Genomic DNA, 23549 nt, shown 5'->3' on the forward strand with positions numbered 1-23549 from the left:
TCACATAAATAGTCCGGGTGATCCTCCCAATAAACACAGAAGGTAGAAATCTTTATTTTAGATATGGGAGTTCTTGAGACACAGAAACCTAAGTTATAGTGTTAATTTGCCTTCAAAATCTGAGCAAAGAGAGTGGAGGGGAAGATGGCATGACTATGGCTTCCCATTTTTCAGAGGAGGAAACTGAGTCTTGGGTTGGTTGAATACATTGCTTAAGACTTCTTTCCAACCCATCGCTGGAGGCAGAGCTGTGGAGCCGTGTGGCCCATTTTCCTTCTGCTCTGCTCAGCTCCGTTAGGTCAGTGGCACATTCAGGCTTGGAAACCACATCTTTCAACTTCCAACCTGAGCCCAACCACAGTTGCCAATGTTTTGCTACCAAGACTTATTGCCTTGAATACTCAAGTGGGCAATTTGATGGCTGAGGTCACCCCAGGAGCCAAAAGCCATCTGCCTGCTACACAGAAGAGTCCTGTCACACTCGCGGTCCGAGGGGACCTGCACTGACCTTCCCACCTGACAACCAGGAAAACAAACTCAGGAGATTCTGGGGGGTTCAGGGGAACCCAGCTCTGGTCTATGGCCTGGTCTACAGACCACCTGGTCTGAGGTGGTCTGTAGCCACCCTCAGTTCAACTCCCTGGAGGCAATGGTGTAATCACCCATCCGCCATTAAGCAAGACTCATTTGCCCCGTGTTGCTTTATTATGCATCCCTCCTGTGCTCACACAGGCCAGTACATGTACTAGAACCGCACGCAGTCCTGCACTCAGCTACTTTATTGGGTCGCTGGGAAAACTTCAGCCCCTCCCGTGACCCCTGCACACACTCCCATCTAAAAAGCACCACGAACTGTAGCCATAGCAACCAGTGGGAGCCTGCGGGGAAACAACTGGCAAGAGCCTCACTCGTCAGGCTCTCAGTTAAGCCTACGTTGAGTTTCTCTCCTTGGCCGGACACTGTATAAGGAACTTGGGATGGGATGCACCTTTATACTTCCTAACAACTTTTATATGGCGATTATTATTGCCTTTATTTTATACATTCCCCCTCCACAGCAGAGAGGTATTTGTGGAAGGCACCTTCCGCTTGCCTACTGGTGTGGCAAGGCACCTTCTTGTCACTAATGGAATGCAGATTGGCGTGTGGGTACCACTTCTGGGTCAGAGCTGATGTGTTCCTTTCCTGCTTAAACTGGCAGAAAGCAGAGGGTCTTTTGAGCATGGGTCTCTATGCTCCCCTGCTTGGAAGAGAGCAGTGTGGCAAACACAAGCATAGATGGATTTGATGAACAGGACACGGGCAACTCTGCTTGATCATTTACACCATTGCAAGGCTTGTGACAGCAGCCAGCATGGCCGTTGTTAAAAACAGCTTGCTGGCTCACAGAAAATCAAGAAACCAATCACATACACAAAGGTGAAGTGGCATGCCTGAGAACAGGAAAGGGCCATGGTCCGAGGTGTGGCATTCCCAGGACACATGTTCCTCTCGGGTTGAGCCCTATCTCTTGTTTTCTGCAGTTGTGCTGGGCCTGCCTGGTTTGCAAGAATCACTTGGTTTGTGCCTGAAACCCCATCCATCTCCCTGGGTTTGCCTGCCACTGGTGAGTGAACGGCTTGCAAGTTTGGAATTTGCTGCAAATATCCTGCCACTAGAAACACGGGGGCCAGTTCTAAAATGTTTCACAGCAAACTAAAAACTAGACAAACACCAAAGATGGAGATACAGAAATATTTCAGGCTTAAAACATCACTTTACTTTAAAAATAGAAGCTGAATCTCCTGACAAAATACACTTTGGAGTCCCCACCCGGAAGGCTTCCTCTGTGATGAGCTACCCTCTAATCCATGACCATCCCTTGTATTCCCAAAGGCTTGTTCTGGCTAGGAAGCTTTATGGGAAGAGCTTGAAATACCCAGAGGGAGAGTGCATGGCAATAGTTATCAGGCTCCAGCATCCAAAATATCACACAGGAGGCAAGAGCTTCTCAGCCACGCTCTTCTGGGCTATCCAGGGAAAGTCCCTGAGTTCCAAAAAACAGGCACAGATTTGGCCTCGTGGATAGTCTGATCTGAAGCCACAGCACAAAGCATCTCTTCACCAGTTTCAGGGACAGGAGTCTGGACCCGACCTCTGAAGCTACTGAGCAGATGGATTGAGTTGAGCTAAGGGAAGTTCGACGGCTCCCACTGACTAATGCCTATGAAATGCTGAGAGTTCTGCAGATATTCTTTTACCAGTAGTACACTGAAAATATTTATCTTCATAACTCTGAGAAGTAGGTGTCATTATGTTGCTTTATGGATTTGAGCCATGCAAGTCACCCAACCTAGAAATAGCCAAATTTGGTTTCAAGTCAAAGCCCAGATGGTGTTGAAAGACGCTGTGCACCATGGGTACCATCCAGGCCACGACTCTCTGGATGCATTGTGTGTCTCACCTTGGCACTGCTACACTGGAGAAAAAACTTACACTGTTGCCTTTCCATCAGGATTTGCTTTGCTGAAGGAATAAAAACAAAACATTTTAAAGAACCAGAAGCCAGTGTTCTCATAAGCTCAGAGGAAACCTCCAGGCCCCACGGTTTGGAACCTGGCTAAGTCAGCTGCCCCACATCACCAAAGCGGTAACACAAATTCCTTCTCTTTTGCCTCTGTTCTTGGGAGCACAATCCTATTTTGCAACCCTCATTTATGCCAGGGTACTTTAAGTTCTGCACTCCTGGTAGTTTCTAGCACAAAATTGATCTGCACACATTACGGCACATGTGGGGATTCAAACCCCATGGAAACAGGTCAACTGCCAGCACTGGGCTTTGCTGGGGAATTCAGCTCACAGAGCCCAATGCATAACATTGCCTTGCATTCCAACCTGCTGAACCTCTAAGCCCAGCTAGGCTATTTCCCCAGGCCCGGGTGCACGTGAGTGCCAAGTTCATTCTGGCTTAAAACCAAGTCTGATTTCCTGAGTTCAGACCAAAGTTGGTTATTTCAGAACCCCTTGACAGGCCCATGTCACCTGCTTCTCCTCTAGGCCCCTGGGAATTCCTCTTTCTAGGACAGTCATGCTTGCCTTCCCCCAGTCTTCCTCTCAAGAACTTTTTTAAATGTGTTACCATGTAGTATGATTTTTCTACTTAACTTTAAGAACATTATTTAGGTATATCTGTGCGTGCCTGCTTTTCTGTATGTGAACCATATGCAGGCAGGTACCTGCAGGGGCCAGATGCGGGCACCAGATGCCCTGGGACTAGAGTTACAGGTGCCTGTGAGCCATTCTATGTAGGTACTAGGAGCTGCACTCAGGTCTTCAAACAACAACAGTAAGGGTTTGCCCGGCACTCAGGAGGCAGAAGCAGGCAGATCTCTGTGAGTTCGAGGCCAGCCTGGTCTACAAACAAGTTCCAGGACAGGTAGGACTGTTATATAGAGAAACTTTGTCTCAAAAAAAAAACTGTAATTATTTTTTATTATCTTTTTATTTAAAAAGATAGCAAGGGCACTTACCTGGTAGGCCATCTCTCCTGCCCCAATTTTCAATTTTTTCCGTACTTTCAGCATTTAAAACTTCCAGCTTATCGCAAAAATACAGCAGGTAGTGCCATCCACAGTTCTACCACCCTCTGTTTGCTCATTGGCTGATGCGGAGCCATGAGGCCAGCAGTGTCTTGCCACAGACAGTGCAGGCCGTTACTATTCCTCTGTGGTGGACAGCAAGTGTGTCCCACTGACAGGACTGAGCAGATGCCGTGACAGGCTGCTCAGTCTTTTCTCAGAGATCAGGCCTCAATTTCGGTTTCCTGAGAGGAAAAGCCATGAATAAAGGACAATCAATCTCCAACACTCCCAACAGCAAGGAGGAGGCCTGGTGCATGCAGTACTAGGCCAGGCCAGGCCTGAGCCAACCTCCACAGCAGCTCAGGAATAGGGCCCAGGACTGTCCCAGCCTGCCCCAAAATGGAAAACTGTAGCCCTAACCAACCCCTGACTAATCCCTGACTAGCCCTAGCCAATTAAAATGTACTAATATGATTTCCAATTGCTTATGTCAATCATATCTAAAATGTCTGAGGGGAGTGTCTAAAATGGCAGTCCCCTCAGTAAGATTTAAAAGAAGCCCCCACCTCCCTCTTGGGGTTGTGGCCATTTTGCCTTTGTGTAGGATGGTCAGCCCCAGCATGCTGGAATGATAATTTTTTTTTTTTTAAAAAAAAAAAGACTCTTTGCTTTTGCATCGGATCTGGTCTTTTGGTGGTCTTTGGGGGTCTGGGCTCTGGGTACAACATCATCTCTTACCCTAATACTGATAATATTCCCAAGGCTTCAGAATGAGTCAGATAGGTGGACTCTCAGCAGTAAGGGTCCTGCATACATTGTGAGGAGAGAGAGTGTGGGGACAGACACATATGTTGGGTTCTGCTGCTTCTACTTGCCATAGATTATCTAAAAGCATGGACTCCTCAGGTCCCCCTCTCTAGACAGGAATACAGGTCTGTCTCCTCTGAATTTTGGCTGTTTTTCAATTCCCTTTGAGTCGGGAAAGACACTGTAGTAGTGACTTCCAGGCCTTGTGCGGCTTTGAAGCTGATTTTCACTCTCGTGAGGTCCAGACACCTTGTGAGAAAATTTGAGTTTGACTAGCCAGTTTTCCTGGAGAGAGGGAGCAGTTACAAACAGCCCCAGATGTCCCTGCCACACCAGTGGGGAATAGGGCATAGGAGACAGCCGGCCTAGATATCACCCCCATGCCATACCACATACTAAATTCACTGCATGAAGGACCTGGGCAGCATAAATGTTTCAGAACTGTTGGCAGAGCCTGGCTACTCCTTGGAGTCGGGAGAAATAAGACATATTTTTAAATCATGTTTCTTGCGTTGCGTAGCAATAGACAAGATACACAACACATCGTAAAACTTCCACTTTCTCCCCTCAATTCACCTCCGTAAAGATGGAAACAGCAGCTCTCTCTTCTGTGTCCTTGGTGACTCTACTTTTCCAATGAACAGGCGTTTGTACATCTCTCTCCTCCCATGTGCTGGAGACAGCTGGGGGCTCCTGTTTGGTTTTTATTCATGTTGGTGTCACTAACTCCACAGAGACTGTTTAACGAGTTAATCAGCCTAGCCCTTGCCCTAAGTCCTCTTGGTGCTTACGGTACTGCCTCCCTCTCACCCACGCCAGTAGCACACATCTCAAAGGTCTTTCTCACCTCCGTATTCAAAACAGGGGCTCTCGCATGCTCGCTTTCTGTTTTTCTCTATTTTCTTTCATGGAACATTTGACACTTTGCATAGCTGTTTATGGCCCATCTCTCAGGAGCACAGAAATTCATGCTGCCAGTGATGGGTTTTAATTCCCTACTGCATTTCGGTCCCTAGAGCCATGCTTGACACCTGGTATGTGTCTCACAAATGTTCCGTGTCTTGCACTTAGTGGGAGACCAATAAATGCAGGAATTGGATACTGGTAGTCTCACCTTTTTTTTTCATGCAGTAAACCCATATATTTTTATATGCAGGAGTTTATCAAAAAAGATTCATTGTTCTGGTTCAAGGCCCCTGGTCTCTGCTACACTATTGTTGCTGGGTCCTCATTAGGACTCTTCCTGAACACACCATCGCTGCCCTATGTCGTGGAGATCCTGCAGCCCTGGGTTCAGAGGACTGATACACCCCAACCCCCAACCCAGTGCTCCAGCAGATCACAGATGGGGTGGATTTTGGGGTAGGCCGACACATAACCCTGATTCTAGAACTGGGTCAGCCCGCCAGCTCTCCCATATCTTTGCTACCAGGGTGGGCTCTCCAGCATTGATCTGCCTAGTTCACCCCTTGCCGCCATGAGCGAGGAGCAGGGCAGTTCTCCAGCTTTCAATTCCACCGGGTCGGTTCTCCCATACCTACAGCTTCAAGGCCAGCTCTACCCTGTGGCCCAGGTGAGGTCTAGTGTCACTCTCCCCAGTGCAGCAGCTGATGAAGGAACAGGGCCAGCTCTCCCACTCCTGTGACCTCAGGACCAGCGCTCCCACCTGCCTCGGGCATTGATGGGCAGGGGCAGGGTGGTTGTCATTTCTCACTTTTAACTTGGGCTCTTACCTTTTCATTTGAGACCTCATAAACATGATTGGTCCACAGACATGTGCGACCTTTCCCCTTTTATTCTTTTTCTTTTTTCTTTTTGTTTGCTTTTTTTTCTTTTTTCTTTTCCATTTTTTTCCCTAATAGTCTTAAGGTAGAGAATAGTCATATGCCTCGATCTAGCTGGGCCCACAGAGGCAGTCACCAGATGCACTCTGGGCTGGGCGAAGAGCCTGGGCCTCCTGCAGGCTCTTGCCTGGCCCTGTATTGAGATGATGGAGCCACCAAATCAAAGGAGTCTTGGATTGCTAGGCCACTGTGTGCAGAACAGCTGTCCTGGAGAGCTGCCCATAACCACAGGGGACATTGCATGAGTCAGAAATAAACTTTTGTTAAGCTAAGCCACTGAGATTTTAGAGTGGGCTCTTACGAAACAGCCTAACCCGCCCTGATCCAGGAAAGCGCATTTGCTTGAAACAGAAGAGGAAAACGCAGAGAGAAGGGGAGAATGAAGTCCCTCCCATCACCCAAATCCTGGCTTACCATTTCAAAGTGCAAAATTGTCTCGCCTGAGCCAGGCACGGCACCAGGCGAGGCCCCAAGGGACCAGGATAAGTATGACTCCATCTAACAGCCCAGTGAGAGACAGTGTACTACTAAAACATGATGGGGTGTCACGTGGTGCTAGCTACTCCTCATCCCCGGAGATCAGACACAGAGCAGGATGCCTCACTTCCCATGTAAGATTAGTCTGAATCAATGGAGCAGGCGCTCCCAGAACAGGCATAAGGAGTGCAGTTAGGTCAGGCTAGGCAGGCAGTGGAGAGACTGGGCACACAGAAAAAGGGCTGCTGTCTTTCCTTGGTGGCCACCTGCCTACTGGGTCCTCTTAACCAAGATGGAAGTCTTCTCCTGATTCTGTGGGTTCTCACTTAGGCCTGTCATCTAAACCAGAGCCTTGACAACGCCTTGCCCCATTTTCCACTGACTCATGAGCAGACACCTTTGCCAGCGAAGGGAGAGAGGGGACCATGCAATACCTCCATGCACAACAATGGCAGGACAAGTCTCACCGTTCCAGACATGTCAGTCTATTGTTTATGCCTCTACTTCACCAGAAGGACTGTCCCCATTCTTCAGATGAGACATTCACGATCGGAGAGGTCAGTTACCTGGCCCAGAGCCATGTAACTTATTAAGTTACTTGGTTTATTAAACTTATTAATAACTGTAAGTTATTGCGTTTACTGGTGCCTCCCAGAGATCTGAACACAGGGGCCACCCCTTTTAATTTCTACCCTGCACTCAGGTTGTGCCTTTACTCTCTAAATGACCATGTCTGCTCCTGCTCTTACTATTGTTGCTTCCTTCCAATCAGTCAAGGCAGGGAGATCTACTGACTGCGGGGATCTCAGAAACCACGTCACTTCCGGTCCCCTAACACCCTCACCCTACTACTTTTAAAGTCAGGAAGGGAAAACCCCTCATCCTGGGAAGAGCCAGAAAGGACAATTCAGAAGCAGCTTTGCTGATGGCAAAATAGCCCTGGCCTACTGTACCTGGACCTGAAGACGGCACCATTTCTTACCTGGATTGACTGCGTGCATAGTTTGTCTACGACTTCTATTCATAGGTCAATCCATACCTGCGATCCAATTGCTTCTCCAGTAGGATCAAGTAAGGAGAAGCTAGCCATCTATACTACAGGATCAGGTAGCCCTGGGGAAGGAAAAGGGTTGCTATGGTTGCTGAATAGCCGGTGAGCTAGGAAGACCCAAGGATTCCCACACAAGTAGTGGCTGACCTTCATCTCTATGGAAACATCCCAGCACAAAAATGGGTGCATTTTCTTGGCCACAAATTTAATTTTACTACTTATGAACAAAGTCAGTAGGCCATTCTAAGGGCTTCTAAGAATACTTAAAAGGTGTGTGTGTGTGTGTGTGTGTGTGTGTGTGTGTGTTCCTTTAAAACTAGGTCTTACCTATAACTGTGGAGATCTAAGACTGGAAACCAAATCACTCTTATTCCCATACCCATGCATGCTCCATGTTGCATGAGGCAGTGACATTGGAAAGAAATTCTTCCTTTGCCTATGGCGCAGGCTCCTGGCTTTTCACTGGGACCCTCTGATAAGCATGCTAGCCAGGGTTTTAGTCTATTCTTGTGTTGCTCTAATAAAATAGCCGGTGCTAGATGATGTAAAAGGGAAGGACATGTACTTGATTTTCAATTTGATGGTTGCAAAGTTCAAACAGAATGGCATCAAGTCTGACCTTACACGGCTGTTTTGCTTTTCTGACCTTCACGCTGAACCCCAATACCAGTCTCTGAGGTTTTATTAATCGTGCTTCACTGACCAGAGCTGCTGACTAGGTCATCCTGTGGTGGGTAATGTCACACAGCAGGTGCAGGCATGAGAGAACTCATGTGGTAAGAAGGAAAGCAGGAGAGGAAGGAGGACAAGGCTGGCTGTTTTCTAATAAACCGCTCTTAGGAAATCAGCCCACCAGAAAGACCTAACACACTCTTCAATATCGCCTCCTCACAGTGGCAGTTCTGTGTCTACCCTACTGGCAGGTCACACCTTTTAACACTCTGGTTACCTTTTCATTTTGTCACAGTGGTGACCAGGCTTCCAGTGCACGAGCGTTCGGGAGACATATTTGTCAACTATATCCAAACCACAGAAACCCTGATCCTCGGCCTTTGTTTTTGTCTACAAACAAACCAAAAATAAATATTCATGTTTCTGGCAGGAGCAGTAGCTTACTGTGTCACGGGCAGTTTCCGTACAAGGCAGGCAGGGAGGGAAGAGGGCAGACACAGGATAAATAAGCCCTTGGGGTTCTTCAGGTGATGAGCAAGGAGATAATTAGTGTAGTCATCCCCACTGCAGAGATCCTAGTATCAGTGTGTGCTCAGGTGTGATCACCCCCACTGCAGAGATCCTAGTATCGGTGTGTGTTCAGGTGTGATCATCCCCACTGCAGAGATCCTAGTATCAGTGTGTGCTCAGGTGCAGTCACCTCCACTGCAGAGATCCTAGTATCAGTGTGTGCTCAGGTGTGATCACCCCCACTGCAGAGATCCCAGTATCAGTGTGTGCTCAGGTGTGATCATCCCCACTGCAGAGATCCCAGTATCAGTGTGTGCTCAGGTGCAGTCACCTCCACTGCAGAGATCCAAGTATCAGTGTGTGCTCAGGTGTGATCATCCCCACTGCAGAGATCCTAGTGTCAGTGTGTGCTCAGGGCTAAGCTTCCAGGAACAGGGCATTTCCCCCTTTTTTTTAAAAAAAAAATATTACTTTGTGTGTGTGTGTGTGTGTGTGTGTGTGTATGCACATACACACGCCAAAGGAAGTTAGAAGAGGGTATCGGCTTCTCTGGAATTGTGGGCTGTTGTGAGATCCCTGCTGTGGCTGCTGAGAACCCCATGCAGGTCCTCCAGGGTGCAGAACGCACTCCCATGCAGGTCCTCCAGGGTGCAGAATGCACTCTTACCGGCTGACGCATCTCTCCTCTATGTTTTACACTTTTTTCTACCAAATTTAAACTGTTTATCATTAGTAAAACAATTAGAAATAAACCCTAATCCCTTTGCTCCACTCTCTGGTCCTTTTCTATTAGACACAGCTGTGAGCTACACATGCAGGGGGCAGGGACTTTGAGAGCACAGGGTTCCCAGCAGAGCAGGAAACCCTTTCAGACTCAGTTTCTTCACTTGCCCTTAGGACCGGATCCTTCTGTTGCCTTCCACAATTTGGAGAGTCTTCCACCAGAACCCTGCCTCTCTCGCTGAGTGTTATTTCACAAGAGCGTTTCCAAGAATTGGACTTGCTGGTCAAGGAGGCGGAACAGTTTTGTAGCCTTAGTTATTTACTGCCGGATGAAATCTCATTTTGTGAGAAAGCTATGGGCCGGCAGAGCGGCCCATGGAATAGACGTCACAGGCGGCCGCTCTCGCTGCTGTTTCCGCCCCAGGCCCCACTGCAAAATCCATCCTCAGCGCTCTCATGCTGCAGTTGGTTCCAAGTGCAGGAAATAAGGATTTCATAGAGAAGGGCGAAGACCTACGATGTGCAAGGACGCAAAGCAGGGAGGGGGAATAAAGCCGCGAGGGGGAGGGGCCAGAACTCGGCATTCGGGGTACTTTTTGTGATTTTTTAGCGCTTTGGTCTAAAAGTGAACAATGCCAGGAAGAAACTTCGGTAGATTAATAACTTGTTGCTTTTGTGCTTTATGAGCACCTTTTACTTTCTTCCATTTTTGGTTCTTTAATTTACTTTATTTAATGTACAAAGTGACAGTTTTCCTTTTTCTCCTTCTCGTACATCTTTAGCAGCTGTCAACTTTGCAGGGCCTGGCCCTCTCCTCTGCGTCCTTGCCTGCCCTCCCCATTCCAGTGTCCCCCCTGTCCGCTTCTGTATCACCCTTTCCACCCCCATTTTCTCAAGCGCACCCCCCATGAGCTTCTTCCTACTCTCCTGACCTCTGCCCGCACCCACCTCCACACAATTATACGTATATAAAAATTAGACATTAGGGTCCACATGTGAAAACAAATATGTGGTATTTATCTTTCTGAGCCTGGCTTACCTCATGTAAGATCATACTTTCCTGTTTGATTCATTTTCCTGCAAAGTTTATACTTCCATTTCTCTTTGTGGCTGAGAAAAAAAATTCTATTGTGGGGACTAGGGAATTGACTCAGTAGGTAAAGTGTCTACCACCCAAGCATGAGAGCCTGAATTCAGATCCCCAGCACCCATATTTAAAAAAAAAAAAAAAAAGAGGCATGGTTGTCTGCATCTGTGAACCTAATGCAAGGTGCATAGACACTGAAGGATCCCTGACTAAGTAAATAAATATTGGGTTTAGTGAGAAACTGTGTCTCAAAAGATAAGCTGAGGGGAAATGAGGAAAGACACCCAAAGTTGATATCTGGCTTCTACTCGCACAGACAGACAGACAGACAGACAGGCAGGCAGGCAGGCAGGCAGGCACGCGTGCACGCACACACAATTCTGCTGTGTACATGTACCACATTTTCACTCTACACCCATGTGTTAATAGGCATCTATGTTGATGTCATTTCCTCGCAATTGTGACAGAGGAGATGTGAACAAGGATGTGCAAGTATTTCTGTGGTGGCTATCGAATGCTCTCAACATATGCCTAGAGTAGTATATGCAGACTATATATATATATGGTGATTCTGCTTGTGCCTGAGGCCTGAAGAAGCCAGAAGAGGGCATGGGACCCCATGGAGTTATGGGTGGTTTTGAGTGCCATGTGGTGCTGGGAATCAAACTCAGGTCCTGAGCAAGAACAAGCGCTCTCAACCACTGAGCCATTTCTCCAGTCCCTAAACTGGACTATTCTTGCTTTCTGCTTGGTAGACCAATAATCAGGAAGGCTATCCTATAAAGTCTTTTAATGACTTTTGATAGATTACTTTTTGTAATCTTTTTGCTTGCCTGACTCCTTGATTCAGAGGCTAATCTCGGAGGGAGCAGAACACTGGGTCACTCTGCCCTTCTAAGAAACGACTGCTACATTTAGCTATTTACCTCTAAAATTGGACCTAAAGAGTAAACACGGAGTCATTTGGGTGCCAACTATGTCCCTTTGTGTCCCCATTATGAGATATAAACCATCTCTTCCTGATAAGGACTGGGTGCTGGCAATGAGTAGACAACAGGCTGTGGGGGGTTCCCCTCTGCGTGTGGGCTCCTCAACATGCAGACTGCAGAAGTGTGGCGGTGCAGCCCAAGCTCTCTAGGCGAATACCAGGGAGCCATGATAAGGAAGTTTCCTTGCCAAACTCCTTGGCTTCTCCTCTCTCATGCCCCACACCCTACCATCTCCATAGCTTCCGGCAGAGTTGGGCTTTTCCTGTGCTGTCACTTACTGTGCTCGTTGTACTTTTGGTGTTTCTCACAGGTGACCACTGATATCTGGTCTCTGATTTGGATACCCCATCCTCGCAGGCATCATGAATCACCCCAGTCTCCCAGCACAGGCTCCAGTCTACCGACGACAGCCAACCCCGAGCTTCTGAGTGATGGTGGCTTTCCTTTGGGCCAGGGATCTCCTATTCTTTCTGCCAGCGGGATGCTAGTTGCGATTGCCCTGTGGGTTTCTCATCTTCTGGTGGATTTCGTCAACCTTCCCTAGCTGTTCGCTCCAGTAGTCAGGCTTCTGTAAGGCGTTTGCTAACTCCCTCTGACAGGCTCCATACCAACTGCGGCACTGGAACCACACTTGCTGAGGATTACCTCCCTGTCGAACCTCCTGAGAGTCACTCTAGAGGCGCGTGAATAGCATTTCTCAGAGGCCTCATCAGGGACAATGTCCTTGCAACAAAATTTAAGGTCTGATCCCCTTAATTGAGTAATCTCAGGATCCCATTCCACATGATTTTCCCAGTCTCTGTTGACATATGTTGTTTAGGTTCTACCGTTTCTCTGGCATATAGTTCTTTTTCTTTCTTCGACAGGCCGAACACTTCTCTGGCTAAAGTGTGTTGAAATTCCATCCTATTGTTTTCTTGTCTGGTGGATAAGGAAATGGGGAGATCATGTGACATTCTATAAGGCGAAGGTCTCCGCATTACCTGCAACCGAATAGGAAGCATTAGCCTTTAACTAGACGTGGTGAACTACAGGTGCAGGCCAGAAGAGTCCAAAGATTGCCAAGAACATCACCAGGATGTCCTCCTCCACCGCGGAGGATTCCATTCCTACCAAATTGCAGTCAACATTATTGAAATAGCTCTGCATGGGTCCAGCAAACTCTGCTTCTCTCTGAATTTGTTCTGGGCATTTCTCTAAGTTCTTCCCACTTGAGACTCGAGGAGATAAGGGTTAGTACATGCTGTGCATGCTGCTGAATGCGGTGCCTCTGTCTGCCATCCCTTTTCTCTAAAGCTGCTACTACTCTCAGCCATACCCACTCAATGCCATTACCCGCTCCACTGTATTCTCGTATAACTCAGTATCCCCCTATACTGTACTGCACTTCTGCCTTGCGTCAGACGTCATCCACACGCTACCTACCACCCGTTATTCTTGTTGCCAGCTCAAAATTCAGCTTCAAGTTTTCCTGTTAACATTCATGTCCTTAGATACTTGAAGAACCTCTCGTGAATGGGGTCCGATTTCCTGGGAGCCAGACTCAAAAGGATGCTGGTGTGTTTGAACCACAGAGAATACTATGACACAGAAGAACAGGACTGACTGAGGAAAGAAGCCAGCATGCTGAAGCCAAGGTCTAGGCAAGTCCCAAGTGGCTCTCGGGAGTTTGGGTGAACTACAGAGTGATCCTGAAGTTGGGGTGTGGCTGGCTGGGTTCCAGTGTTTTCTGACTCATCGGCTTCAGAAGAAGGGATCCTCTGCTCCTCAAAACCGTCGAAGCCGAAGAGAAGGAGGGAAAATGAAGCCTCAGTCTGAGAATGTGGTATAGATGAGATCTCTTTCAGTGAGTGTAGGGGTGTGTGTGTGTGTGTGTGTGTGTGTGTGTGTGTGTGTGTGTGTGTGTGTGTGTGTGTGTGAAAGCTCCTCATTAAACAATTGAAGATGGTATGGCACGCCTGAAACTCATGCAGATGGGGAGATCTTGAAAGGAACCAGACCTGGAGGATAATCTATATTTTGAAGACATTTACAATTAAAAACTGTTTTTTGTTTGTTTGGTTGGTTGGTTGGTTGTTGTTGAACTTACTGAATCAGTGTCTCCCAAATTTATACGTCACAGAACTTGTGACTTTTCCGGAACACCCACTGATATGCTTCAGGGCGTTCTGGAAGACACAGTTTGGGGAACCATGAGGTAAACAATGATCACAGGGCTTCCACCACTCTCTAAACAGCCCGCTTTTAACCAGGACATTGGTGGTAGATTCCTTATTATAATCAGGAAATCGAATGAAACGGTGGGATTATTTTAAGTCACAGTTTCCTTGCTCGGCAATGTTTCTATGGAAACAGGTACCGAGTCACACTCACTAAGTAGCAACTTCTGTTCCAAGGTCTGAGGACATAGATGACTGACAAAGGCTCTCTCCTCAAGGAGCTGACGGGCTGTGGTGGGGTTCAGAGTGCCTATATGTAATTATTATATGACATAGCGTGTTCCTGAGAGGGAAGAGTGTGCTGAGTGACCATTTTGAGCCTGCAGTTGTCCAGGCACAGCCTGAATGTCTTCCTTTCCTGGGGATGGCCTAGCAAGGGAAGCTGAAGTTGGGCCTGGATAGGGACTCTGGGGGAGACAGAGGTTGGAGGGGAGCTCCAGTATTGGGGCTCAGGATTTATAGGTATCTTGACAATAGCAACTCATGTGGTTTTAGCCAGAGTCCGGCTATTGTGTTGAGGTAGCGAGATGAAGATAGTAGCCATTCACGCCCCACAGGGACTCCATGAGCATCAAACGGGAGAAAACGCCATAAAAAATTAAGCCTGCAGTAAAGTAGTATGCAAAGAAGGGTCTTAGGACGTTCTTATTCCTCCAGAAAGTACATTTCAAAGACAGCTAAACAAACTCCCCCAAACTTTCCACTCTCAGGGCTATTTTTATTTTGTGATTTTCCAAGCCTCAAAATGAAATTGGAAAAAAAAAAAAAAGGAGAAGAAGAAAGAAAGACCCCTTGGCGGCTGCTTTTTATATGGTAGTTTAGAAGAGAGAGGATGAAATAGAAATCATGATAGCATAAGGCCCCAAGTTTACATTCTCAGAGGGAGGCCGAGCTGGAAGCTCTGATGACTTTAGGGAAGGCAGCTGAACTCACTAACGCCAGCCTGGCTCTAACTAGCCTGTGTAGTTTTAAGTGGTCTAATCAGGCCCGCTTTTCACAAACACAAATAAATAAAAATTGACATTACATCGGGCAACAATATGGCATGCCCTGTGCAATTAGAACCAGCTGAGTTTGTGCACCCCACGGTTTACAGAGAAGGCAGCCATGCACTGCGCTCCGGGGACAGATGTCTCTGTGGCTTCTCAACACACGTTCCAGGGCAGCGGTTCCCAAGCCCTCGAGGGGGGGCTTCGGAGTCACTCACTTCTTTCACAGGGTCCTGGGCCTCATGTGCTCCAACACTTGTGTCACAGACTGGCAAAGCGGCGTGATGAGAGATTTTCCCTTAATGAAGGGTGGATCCCATTGTTCTAGGGTGACAAAACTCCGGTGTCCTGGGATCTCGTCTGAGAATGCCTTGACTCCCCAGAGAAAAGGAGCAATAGAAGTCTGTGGAAGGATGGGAGGCAAAGCACATTCTGGATCTTTCAGCCACCAGGCCTGCCATTTAAACGCAAACAATTCTTCGGCATCATTCTTTCTCTAAGCCACTACCGGGGCTCTGGGTTCTCAGCCTCGTCTCCCGCCCGAGTGGACTGCACACGGCGATGGGAATAACCTTCCTAAGACACAGAGCTGAACGGGATCCCCTCAATTCAGGTGGGTACCACTGCCCTGGGGACAGAACCCAAGGGCTCCCAGTTCAGGTGAGTACCCAAGGGCTTACACGTGGCTCACAAGGTCCTCGGTGAGACCTATGGCAGTCTCCACACGCCCCGCCTCCATGGCTGCACACTCTCCCCCTGCGCTCCGCTGTCACCCTTATTTCCCCCTCAGCTGGGATCCCTTTCTCATGCTTGCTCAAGTAACTCCAGGTCTACCAATTTCAGGTCTGAATTGTAGATGCCATTTTTGGGGGGAAGTTTTTGCCAGAATGTTCCTCCTCAAAACTGAGGTTGGAAGACTGGCTCAGCAGTTAAGAGCACTTGCCGCTCTTGGAAGAAGACCAGAGTTTGGTTTCCAGCACCAACATGGCAATTCACAACCTTCTATGGGCTGTAACTGCAGATGGACCCAGCATCCTATGCTGGCCTCCATAGGCACTGTACATATGGAGTAAGCATATAGACAGACAGACAAAACACTCATACACATAAAAATATTAAAAAATAACTAAGGTTGGCATTAGCCTCAAGGCTGAGTTGCCTCTCATGCAGATGTGCCTCCTTATCACTGTGTCATGAAAGAATAACATACGGTGACCCATGGCCATGTCTCCATTACCAGCCCAGAAGTTTTAGGAGGGTCAGGCTGAGAGTTGTGGCTGCTGAGTCCCTCTGGAAGAAGCTGAACAAGTCAGTTAATAGACATATTCAGGGAATGTTTTTTCCATCCTCTCGTTTCCAAAGGCGGGATGTCAGATGGAGAAGTCCCTGAGTCCTCGTCCCTGTCACATCACCCCATGAAGCTGACCATTCCGCAAGGCCAGGTTTTGCTGATCAAAGAACAAAACTAAAGTTTTCAGACAGTACAGTCTTGGGAGAGAACTGACTAAGGGAGGGCAAAAACAACAAGGGAGTTGGCTCCATGGAACAGAGAGAAGGGAGAGACGGCTGAAATGCTGGCACTCTCCTCAACCCGTCTGGCATCCAAGCCATTCGTTCACTGCAAAGCTATTGGCACCCTCTTGGGCTTGATGGAAGAGGATGGTGAGGACCACTGAGGAGGCTCAGAAAGAGCAGTAAGCTGTCAACTTTGCCCAACAACCAAGGAGCAGAACTCAACCAAAGGCCCAGTTGTCTAATCCCAAGTTATCTCCTCCTCTCAGAGTCTCTGGAGTGCTCGGATTTGTGTGCACACTTCCTGAAGACTATGCAGACCCAGAAGTAGCATATATGCCCTTCAGCCAGAGACAGCCAAGGCAAATACGGATTGCTCCTTGGCTTGCAAAGCAAATATTTACTCAAAAGCCACATAGCATGGTACATAAGTTCCTGATATCCCCGGGCAGTTTCTAATTCATTTATCGTTTATTTTTAATTTGTTTTTTAGTGCATATATTTTCTGCATTAGGCCCGGAATAAACAAAGTTCAGCATCGAGGCTGACTGAGTTGAAAAGCAGTCTGTACTTAAAACCCCTAGTCTCTGCCCATTACCTCTACATTCCGATTTCTGACAAGTCCAGGAGCAAAATCAATCAAGTTAAATGGAGTCAGAGCTCCATGTAAGGGCTGTCTCTCAGGTGATACAGCATGCTGCCCTTTGGGAAATGACTGGAGAAATAAGAAGACGAAAGCAGCTCCTAGCACATGCTTCCTACTGCTAGCCAAGCGAGCTGGGGTTTGCTTATGACCTTGTCTCTAGCCAGTTGGTGACCTGGGCAAGTCACTTAACCTCTCTGAACTTCAGCTTCCTCCTCTGTAGAGTGTGATTAATGATCAGCTCCTAAGTTGAGTCTCTATACATTAACAAGAGACCAAATGAAAGCCCGAGTCTAATGTCTGCCCACCAAGTATTTGCTAAAGCCTTCCAGGAGCCTGGCTGTTCTGTGGAGTGGGTAGAAGCAATGGGCACGATGAACTTCCCTCTTCTTAGAACCTGTCCTCCAGTGGGGCCAGACAGAGGCTAAACAAAGAATACATAGTAGAACTCATAATAAGTTGTAAAAAGAAAAGTCAGCAGAGGAGAGGGTGCCTGAACTGTCCTTGCCCCATTATCACACTGATAATTATCTCAAATATCACCATAGAATCTTTGTCTGGTGACGGATGAAGATAGAGACAGAGACCCTCATCAGAGCAACGGACTGAGCTCCCAAGGTCCAGCTGAAGAGCAGAAGGAGGGAGAAGACGAGCAAGGAAGTCAGGACCACAAGGGGTTCATCTACCCACTGAGACGGTGTGACTGATCTAATGGGAGCTCACCAAATCCAGCTGGACCGGGACTGAACAAGCATGTGATCAAAACGGACTCTCTGAATGTGGCTGTCAATGGGGGCTGACTGAGAAGCCATTGATAAAGGCACTGGGACTCGTTTCCACTGCATGTACTGGCTTTTTGGGACCCTAGTCTATTTGGATGCACAGCTTCCTAGACCTGGATGTAGGGGGGAGGGCCTTGGACTTCCCACAGGGCAGGGTTCCCTGCCCTCTCTTAAGCAGGGAGGGCAAGAGAGGAGGGTGAATGGGGGAACGGGAGGGGAATAGGAGGAGGGAAGGAAGTGTAAATTTTTGAATGGAAAAATAAAAAGAAAAGTCACCGTAAAGAGGAACTAGAGGGTGCTGGGATATGTCGTGATTTTATACAAAGAGCCCCTCTGACACAGTGGATCCTGAAGGCATTGAGAGAAAGGAGCAAGGGAAGAGTGGGACAGAGGCTTCGGCTGGGGATACTGGAAGTGTGTGGGGTGGAAAGCCAGGGTGGACAAGCGGAGTGTATGAGCACCGTGGGAAGTGGATGAGGGGGAGCTAAAGCTCCTTCCTTGTACTAAACTCAAACCTGGACCCTTACATGTGCTGAGACTTTAGCAAAATAAACCCTACCCCAACTTGACCTAAGAGCAAGAGATGTTGCCTGTTTGACTGTGAGCATACACCCTTCCACACCAGTCCAGTTCATGCAGATTCTGTAAACATAATCTGGTCCAGATTGGATCCCATCTTTAGGTCAGGTTACTGTTTTGGACTATTTCATCTCCAGAACTTGGCACTAACTGACCCATTGTTCTCTGTGGATATGAAAGACAGGACAACTTGGCCAGAGCTGCTTTATTCGCCAGCAGCTTTTGGTTCCTTATATAAAGTCTGGCTGGGGAGCTCAGCCGTTATCTAATGCTACCACTTCATCTGCCTGGATTTTCCAAGATCCATAGACGAATAAGCTTACCTTGCCTTGGTATTAAGCAAAGATTGGGAGAAGAAGGAACTTCTGCTAGACAGGCTAGAGCCAGTAGAGGCCTACGCGAGCCAAGGCAGCCAGTGGGCAGGTGCATAGCATGGCCTGGCAGAAGTGGAACAGCAGGCACGAGGGGAAGGAGTAACTCATTTCCAAAGATCACTGAGAAGGGGTAGATAGCAGAGATATGCAGGGCTTTGGGATAGACTTGACTCGGGCAACAGAAAATGAAGGAAGGACACAAATGTACAAAAGAGCAGGGACCAGGTGGCTTTGGGGCCGGATGGAGATGCCCCAGCAGCAGCTCAGAAATGCTGCACCAGTATTACACACAACAGGCACAACAACTGAATACAATAGGTATTTGATCTTGGCGGCAGGTCTTTGTAGGGGAGCAGTCTCAGGTTGTAGTCACCCAGGAAGACAGAATTGTGGTTGACAGTTTCTGCCTATGATACCAATGTCTAGGAGAAGGAAGATGCGCTTGATACTTTCTTAACACACTCCACATCCATACTGGACCAGGGGAAGACATGCCATTCATGTAGGAGGACTTTATCTGATTCCCACAATGGGAGATGGCAGGCAGCATTTTCATTAAGTACCTGCTGCTTGTGGCACAAATTCTTAAGTAGTCCTCGCCAATACTCAAAACGGAATTACATCATTTAGAAGAGGTAACTTCAACCCAGAGAAGTTGAGGGAATTGCCCAAACCACCATGGCTATTGAGAAACAATTGGAGGATTACAACCTGCTGCCTGCATGGCCTGACTTCTTGCTAGATAGTAGGAATATTGCTCTGAGAGGGGTTATTTTCTCATGAGAGAGGATACTGTTCAGAGTTCAGAAGTTGAGGCAAATTATCCTCTGTAGGGATAACCAGATAGATTTTTGGTTCAGGTCAGGGTGGGGTTTTTTCCTGTACAGTACCAGTGATCTGGTCCTTTGGATTGAGACCCATCTCCTCTCCACCCAAGCTCTCATCCTTACAGGTCCAGCTGCCTTCTAATGCTTAGCAGGTCTCTCGGCACCAGAATCTATCACACTTTTCACATCTAACCAGCACCCTGCCACCCTGCCTGCCTCTGTTTCGGGAAGCCAGCCTGAATGAGTCAGAGACTTTAGCCACGGCACTGACTTATTTTACAACTGCCTGCCTGGCTTCCCTCGCCCTTCTTGGGCTCGTTGGCACCCACTCCCTTTCATAAGCACTGTTCTTCAAGAAATAGCATCTGCATATATGGGAATCTCTGCCCTGGCCCTGCATTGTTGATAGCTCTGGAGTTGTTTATAAAAATATCCCTAACATTCCCTGCCCGATATGGTTCCCGTCATGCTATGCATCCTGGCTTGCTTTGCCAGTTTGATAAGAAGCACTTTGTTTGCCCTTCAGGGAATTTCTGAACCAACCTCACCAGTTTTCCTTCCCAAGATCACATTATTCATGAAAAGAACCATTATAAAAATCACACAGATGAATCCAACCCCCGAGTTTTACACTGTAAGTAGGGCACCCTTGAATCTGTGGTGCTTTGTGACTAACTAGTTTGACTGGGAACTCCTTCAATTATCTGGAGACTAGTTAGCTCAGTCAGTAACCTGCCCATTCATCTTGATCCTATACCAGTTAGTTCAGCAAGGGACTAAAGAACTCAAGTGGAGTTCTGGTTCACAGAATGCAGGACTGGGTATCTCATATTTGATTGGAGATTGTAGTTGGTTAATGTATTCGTTGGCTAATAAGCTCGACTTCCTACAACCCTGAGCTTTGGAAGAAAGACCCTGATCTTTATCTCACTGAAAGCAAGCCAGCATCACTCTGCCAGGTTCACTAAGCACGGACTTTCGGCTTTAACCCAGGTAGCACATATTGAGAATACATATAGCGGTATAGAGAAAATGAATAGGTCCCTGCAGCGTGTCAGCATTTCTAAGAACAGCTCTAAGTAAGCTCACCTCTGGGACATTAGGTCTAAGCAATCTTTGAACCTCAAGTAGGATACCAGTAAAAATAATTTACTCATACCAGTTTACCAAGCATCTGCTGTACCCTAGACATCATGCTCAGCCCCACAGATGCAGAAAGATAGTGCACACAATTTGATGATATTTTCAGTCCCTAGGAATGGCCCTGTGACTGAAGTTTGGCCAATGGAGCATAAGTGATACTCATTAACCATTAACCACTCCTCGCAGCATGGTTAACAGGCCTGTCTCTTTCTGTTCTAAGACAGGTAGGCCACCCAGAGGACCTTTAGTTTCCTTCTGCGACTTCTCTGACTTGTTTGTGCTTTCTCCGCCCTTGGTTTCTCCATCCCACCACTCACTAGCATGAGTCCTCCACCTGGGATCTTGCATCCCCCTAATACGTTTTGCATCTGCTTTCTGTTGACTTTCTTGCACCTAACATCATGCATTTAACTCTTCTCTCTTTAAATCAGAGTCTCCTCCATGAGTTGAATAGTTGAGGCTAGCCATCTTTCCTATTATTCTAGGAGTATCTAGACAGATATGGAATTGAGCTGGGTAGGGGAGTCTGTGTTTCCCTAGCACGCTATTGGCCTGGACTTTGAAATAGAAGGCTTATCACTTTAAATAATGTATTTGAGAAGGTTTGCTAATCTTGAATCCCTCTAAGGCAACTTATGTTTGTGACTCTCTGTCTTAGAAGATTCAGCTTGATTTAAAAAAAAAATACCATAAATTGAATTGATTGCCATCAACAGAAATTTGTTTCTCGTGTATTTGGAGACTGGGAAATCCAGATTTGGTAACAGTAAGGGCCAAAAGTCTTCCACAAACAATGCCCTCTTACTATGTTCTCACATGCTACGGGGGCTATGATGTGTCTCTCTGGCTTCTTGTATAACGACACTAAGCCCATGCCTATGGCCCAGTTAGTTCTTAAAAGCTCCACTTTCAAATCTCATCATCATCTTGATAATTAGGATAGCCGTATATGGATTTGAGGGGCTGAAACATTCACCACCTAAAGCTCTATGAAGATGTCCAAGTCACTATTCCTGCTGTTCATAGGCTCCTGAACCTACCGCATCTCTTTCCTCCCACAAGGGGCTGTCGTGGTTTTCTTGTTCCCAGTGATCTCTGTCAAATCCAAAGTCATCTTCCAGCCTAATGGTCACACATGAAGCATGTGACCAACCTCTCCTCTCATTCATGTTAGCTCGATATCTCCAAGTCATCTGGCTCCTGGGTCTTTCTATTACCTCAAAATAGGTTTGCCCCCAACTCTGTCTGCTTGCTTGCTTGCTTATGAAATCTTGATCCTCCTGCCTCAGCTGTCTTCTTTAAAGACAGCTGTTCTTCTCTAAATCCTCCTTTTTAGTATATAGGACCATTATTACTACTTACGAATACACGCATGAAACAAGCCCTAGGCATACCCCTGGCATCACCATGCCTTCCTTCGGAAGAACCCTGTGAAGCTGAGCACCCTAACTCCGTACTGCATACAGGAACTCAAGCCAAAAGGAAGAGCTAGGCAACGTGTGCAAGGCACGCAGCTGCCAAGAAATGGAGCTAGACAAGACCAGTATTTGTCCAGGGGATGCCCCTTTCACACTGGAAAAGATACCTTGCTTTCTGAAGCAGATACAGTCCAATTTCAGAGTGCTTAGCTTGGCAAAGAGAGGAAGCCTTTATTACCACTTGTATTGTTAGCCATGTCCCTTCTTGCGGGAATAGAACGCAGGAGTCCACGGTGGGCTCAAGTAGCTAGAATTCCAAGCCTGGCCTCTGACTCCAGGGGCGCTCTCCCAGGAACCTCAATTCCTTGGCCCCACAGTCTGCTGTGAGGATTTAACTAAACAGATCACAGATGTGTGACGTGTGAGAAGTACGTGATATAAGGTAGTCACTATTAGCGTCATTCCCATTCACATCCCTGTTCTGACCCACTTCCAAAGCCTCAACAAACTCATTCATCAGAGACTTAATTGGCTCTCGGGTGCCAAGCAGTATGCTAGGGACTGGGGTTGCAAAGATGATTACAGTTCACTGCCTGCCTCACCCAATTGCAAATCCAGCAGGCGAGAAAGCCACAGAAAACATGAGCTGAAATATAGAGACAGCTGCAGTAATAGCTGCCTGAGCTCAGAGCAAGGAATCATGGGCTGGCATCAGGAGGGATGGGGTCCAAGGTAGGTTTGGTAGCAGGCTTAAAAAATTTTGTGAGCATTTGAATCATTAGCTGTTGGTCAGCCTGGATCACTGGCAAGGATGGTACAGAGATGGGTAACAACACGAAGAAAAGCAGAGAGCTAGGCAAGGGCATGCTGGGTGTGGCCTGGAGTTAACACTCGAGAATGGAAAGCCACTAAAATCAGGGCATCAGACTGGGATGTGAACAGAAAGCAAATTCTGGCATCTAGAACAACAGTTTGCACACAATAGGTACTAGTAAACACTTTGTGGATGAACATATGGAAGGGAAAATGGATGAAATGACTTGCAGGAAACTGGCTCCTGTGTTAGCACTGAGAGAGGCGTGTGTAAATTTAAAAAGCCTCTGGACCCGGTGAACACAGATGTGGGTGCTTGTTTTAATCCACTGTGGAAGAAGCTGTGCTAAGATGAAGAATGTTAGCACCAAAGGAGCCTCTGATGATGAACCATTCCTGTCCTCCATGACTGACCCAAACGCTAAGGCCCAGAGGAACAAGAGGCTTGGGGAAACCGTTGTTCTCACAGCCTCTGGGGTGGGGTGGCAACAGAGTGAGCATCCCCGAGTCTAGCGGCCATTATAAAGGTC

Source organism: Arvicola amphibius, chromosome 6 (assembly GCF_903992535.2).
Source record: "Arvicola amphibius chromosome 6, mArvAmp1.2, whole genome shotgun sequence".
Lineage (NCBI taxonomy): Eukaryota > Metazoa > Chordata > Mammalia > Rodentia > Cricetidae > Arvicola > Arvicola amphibius.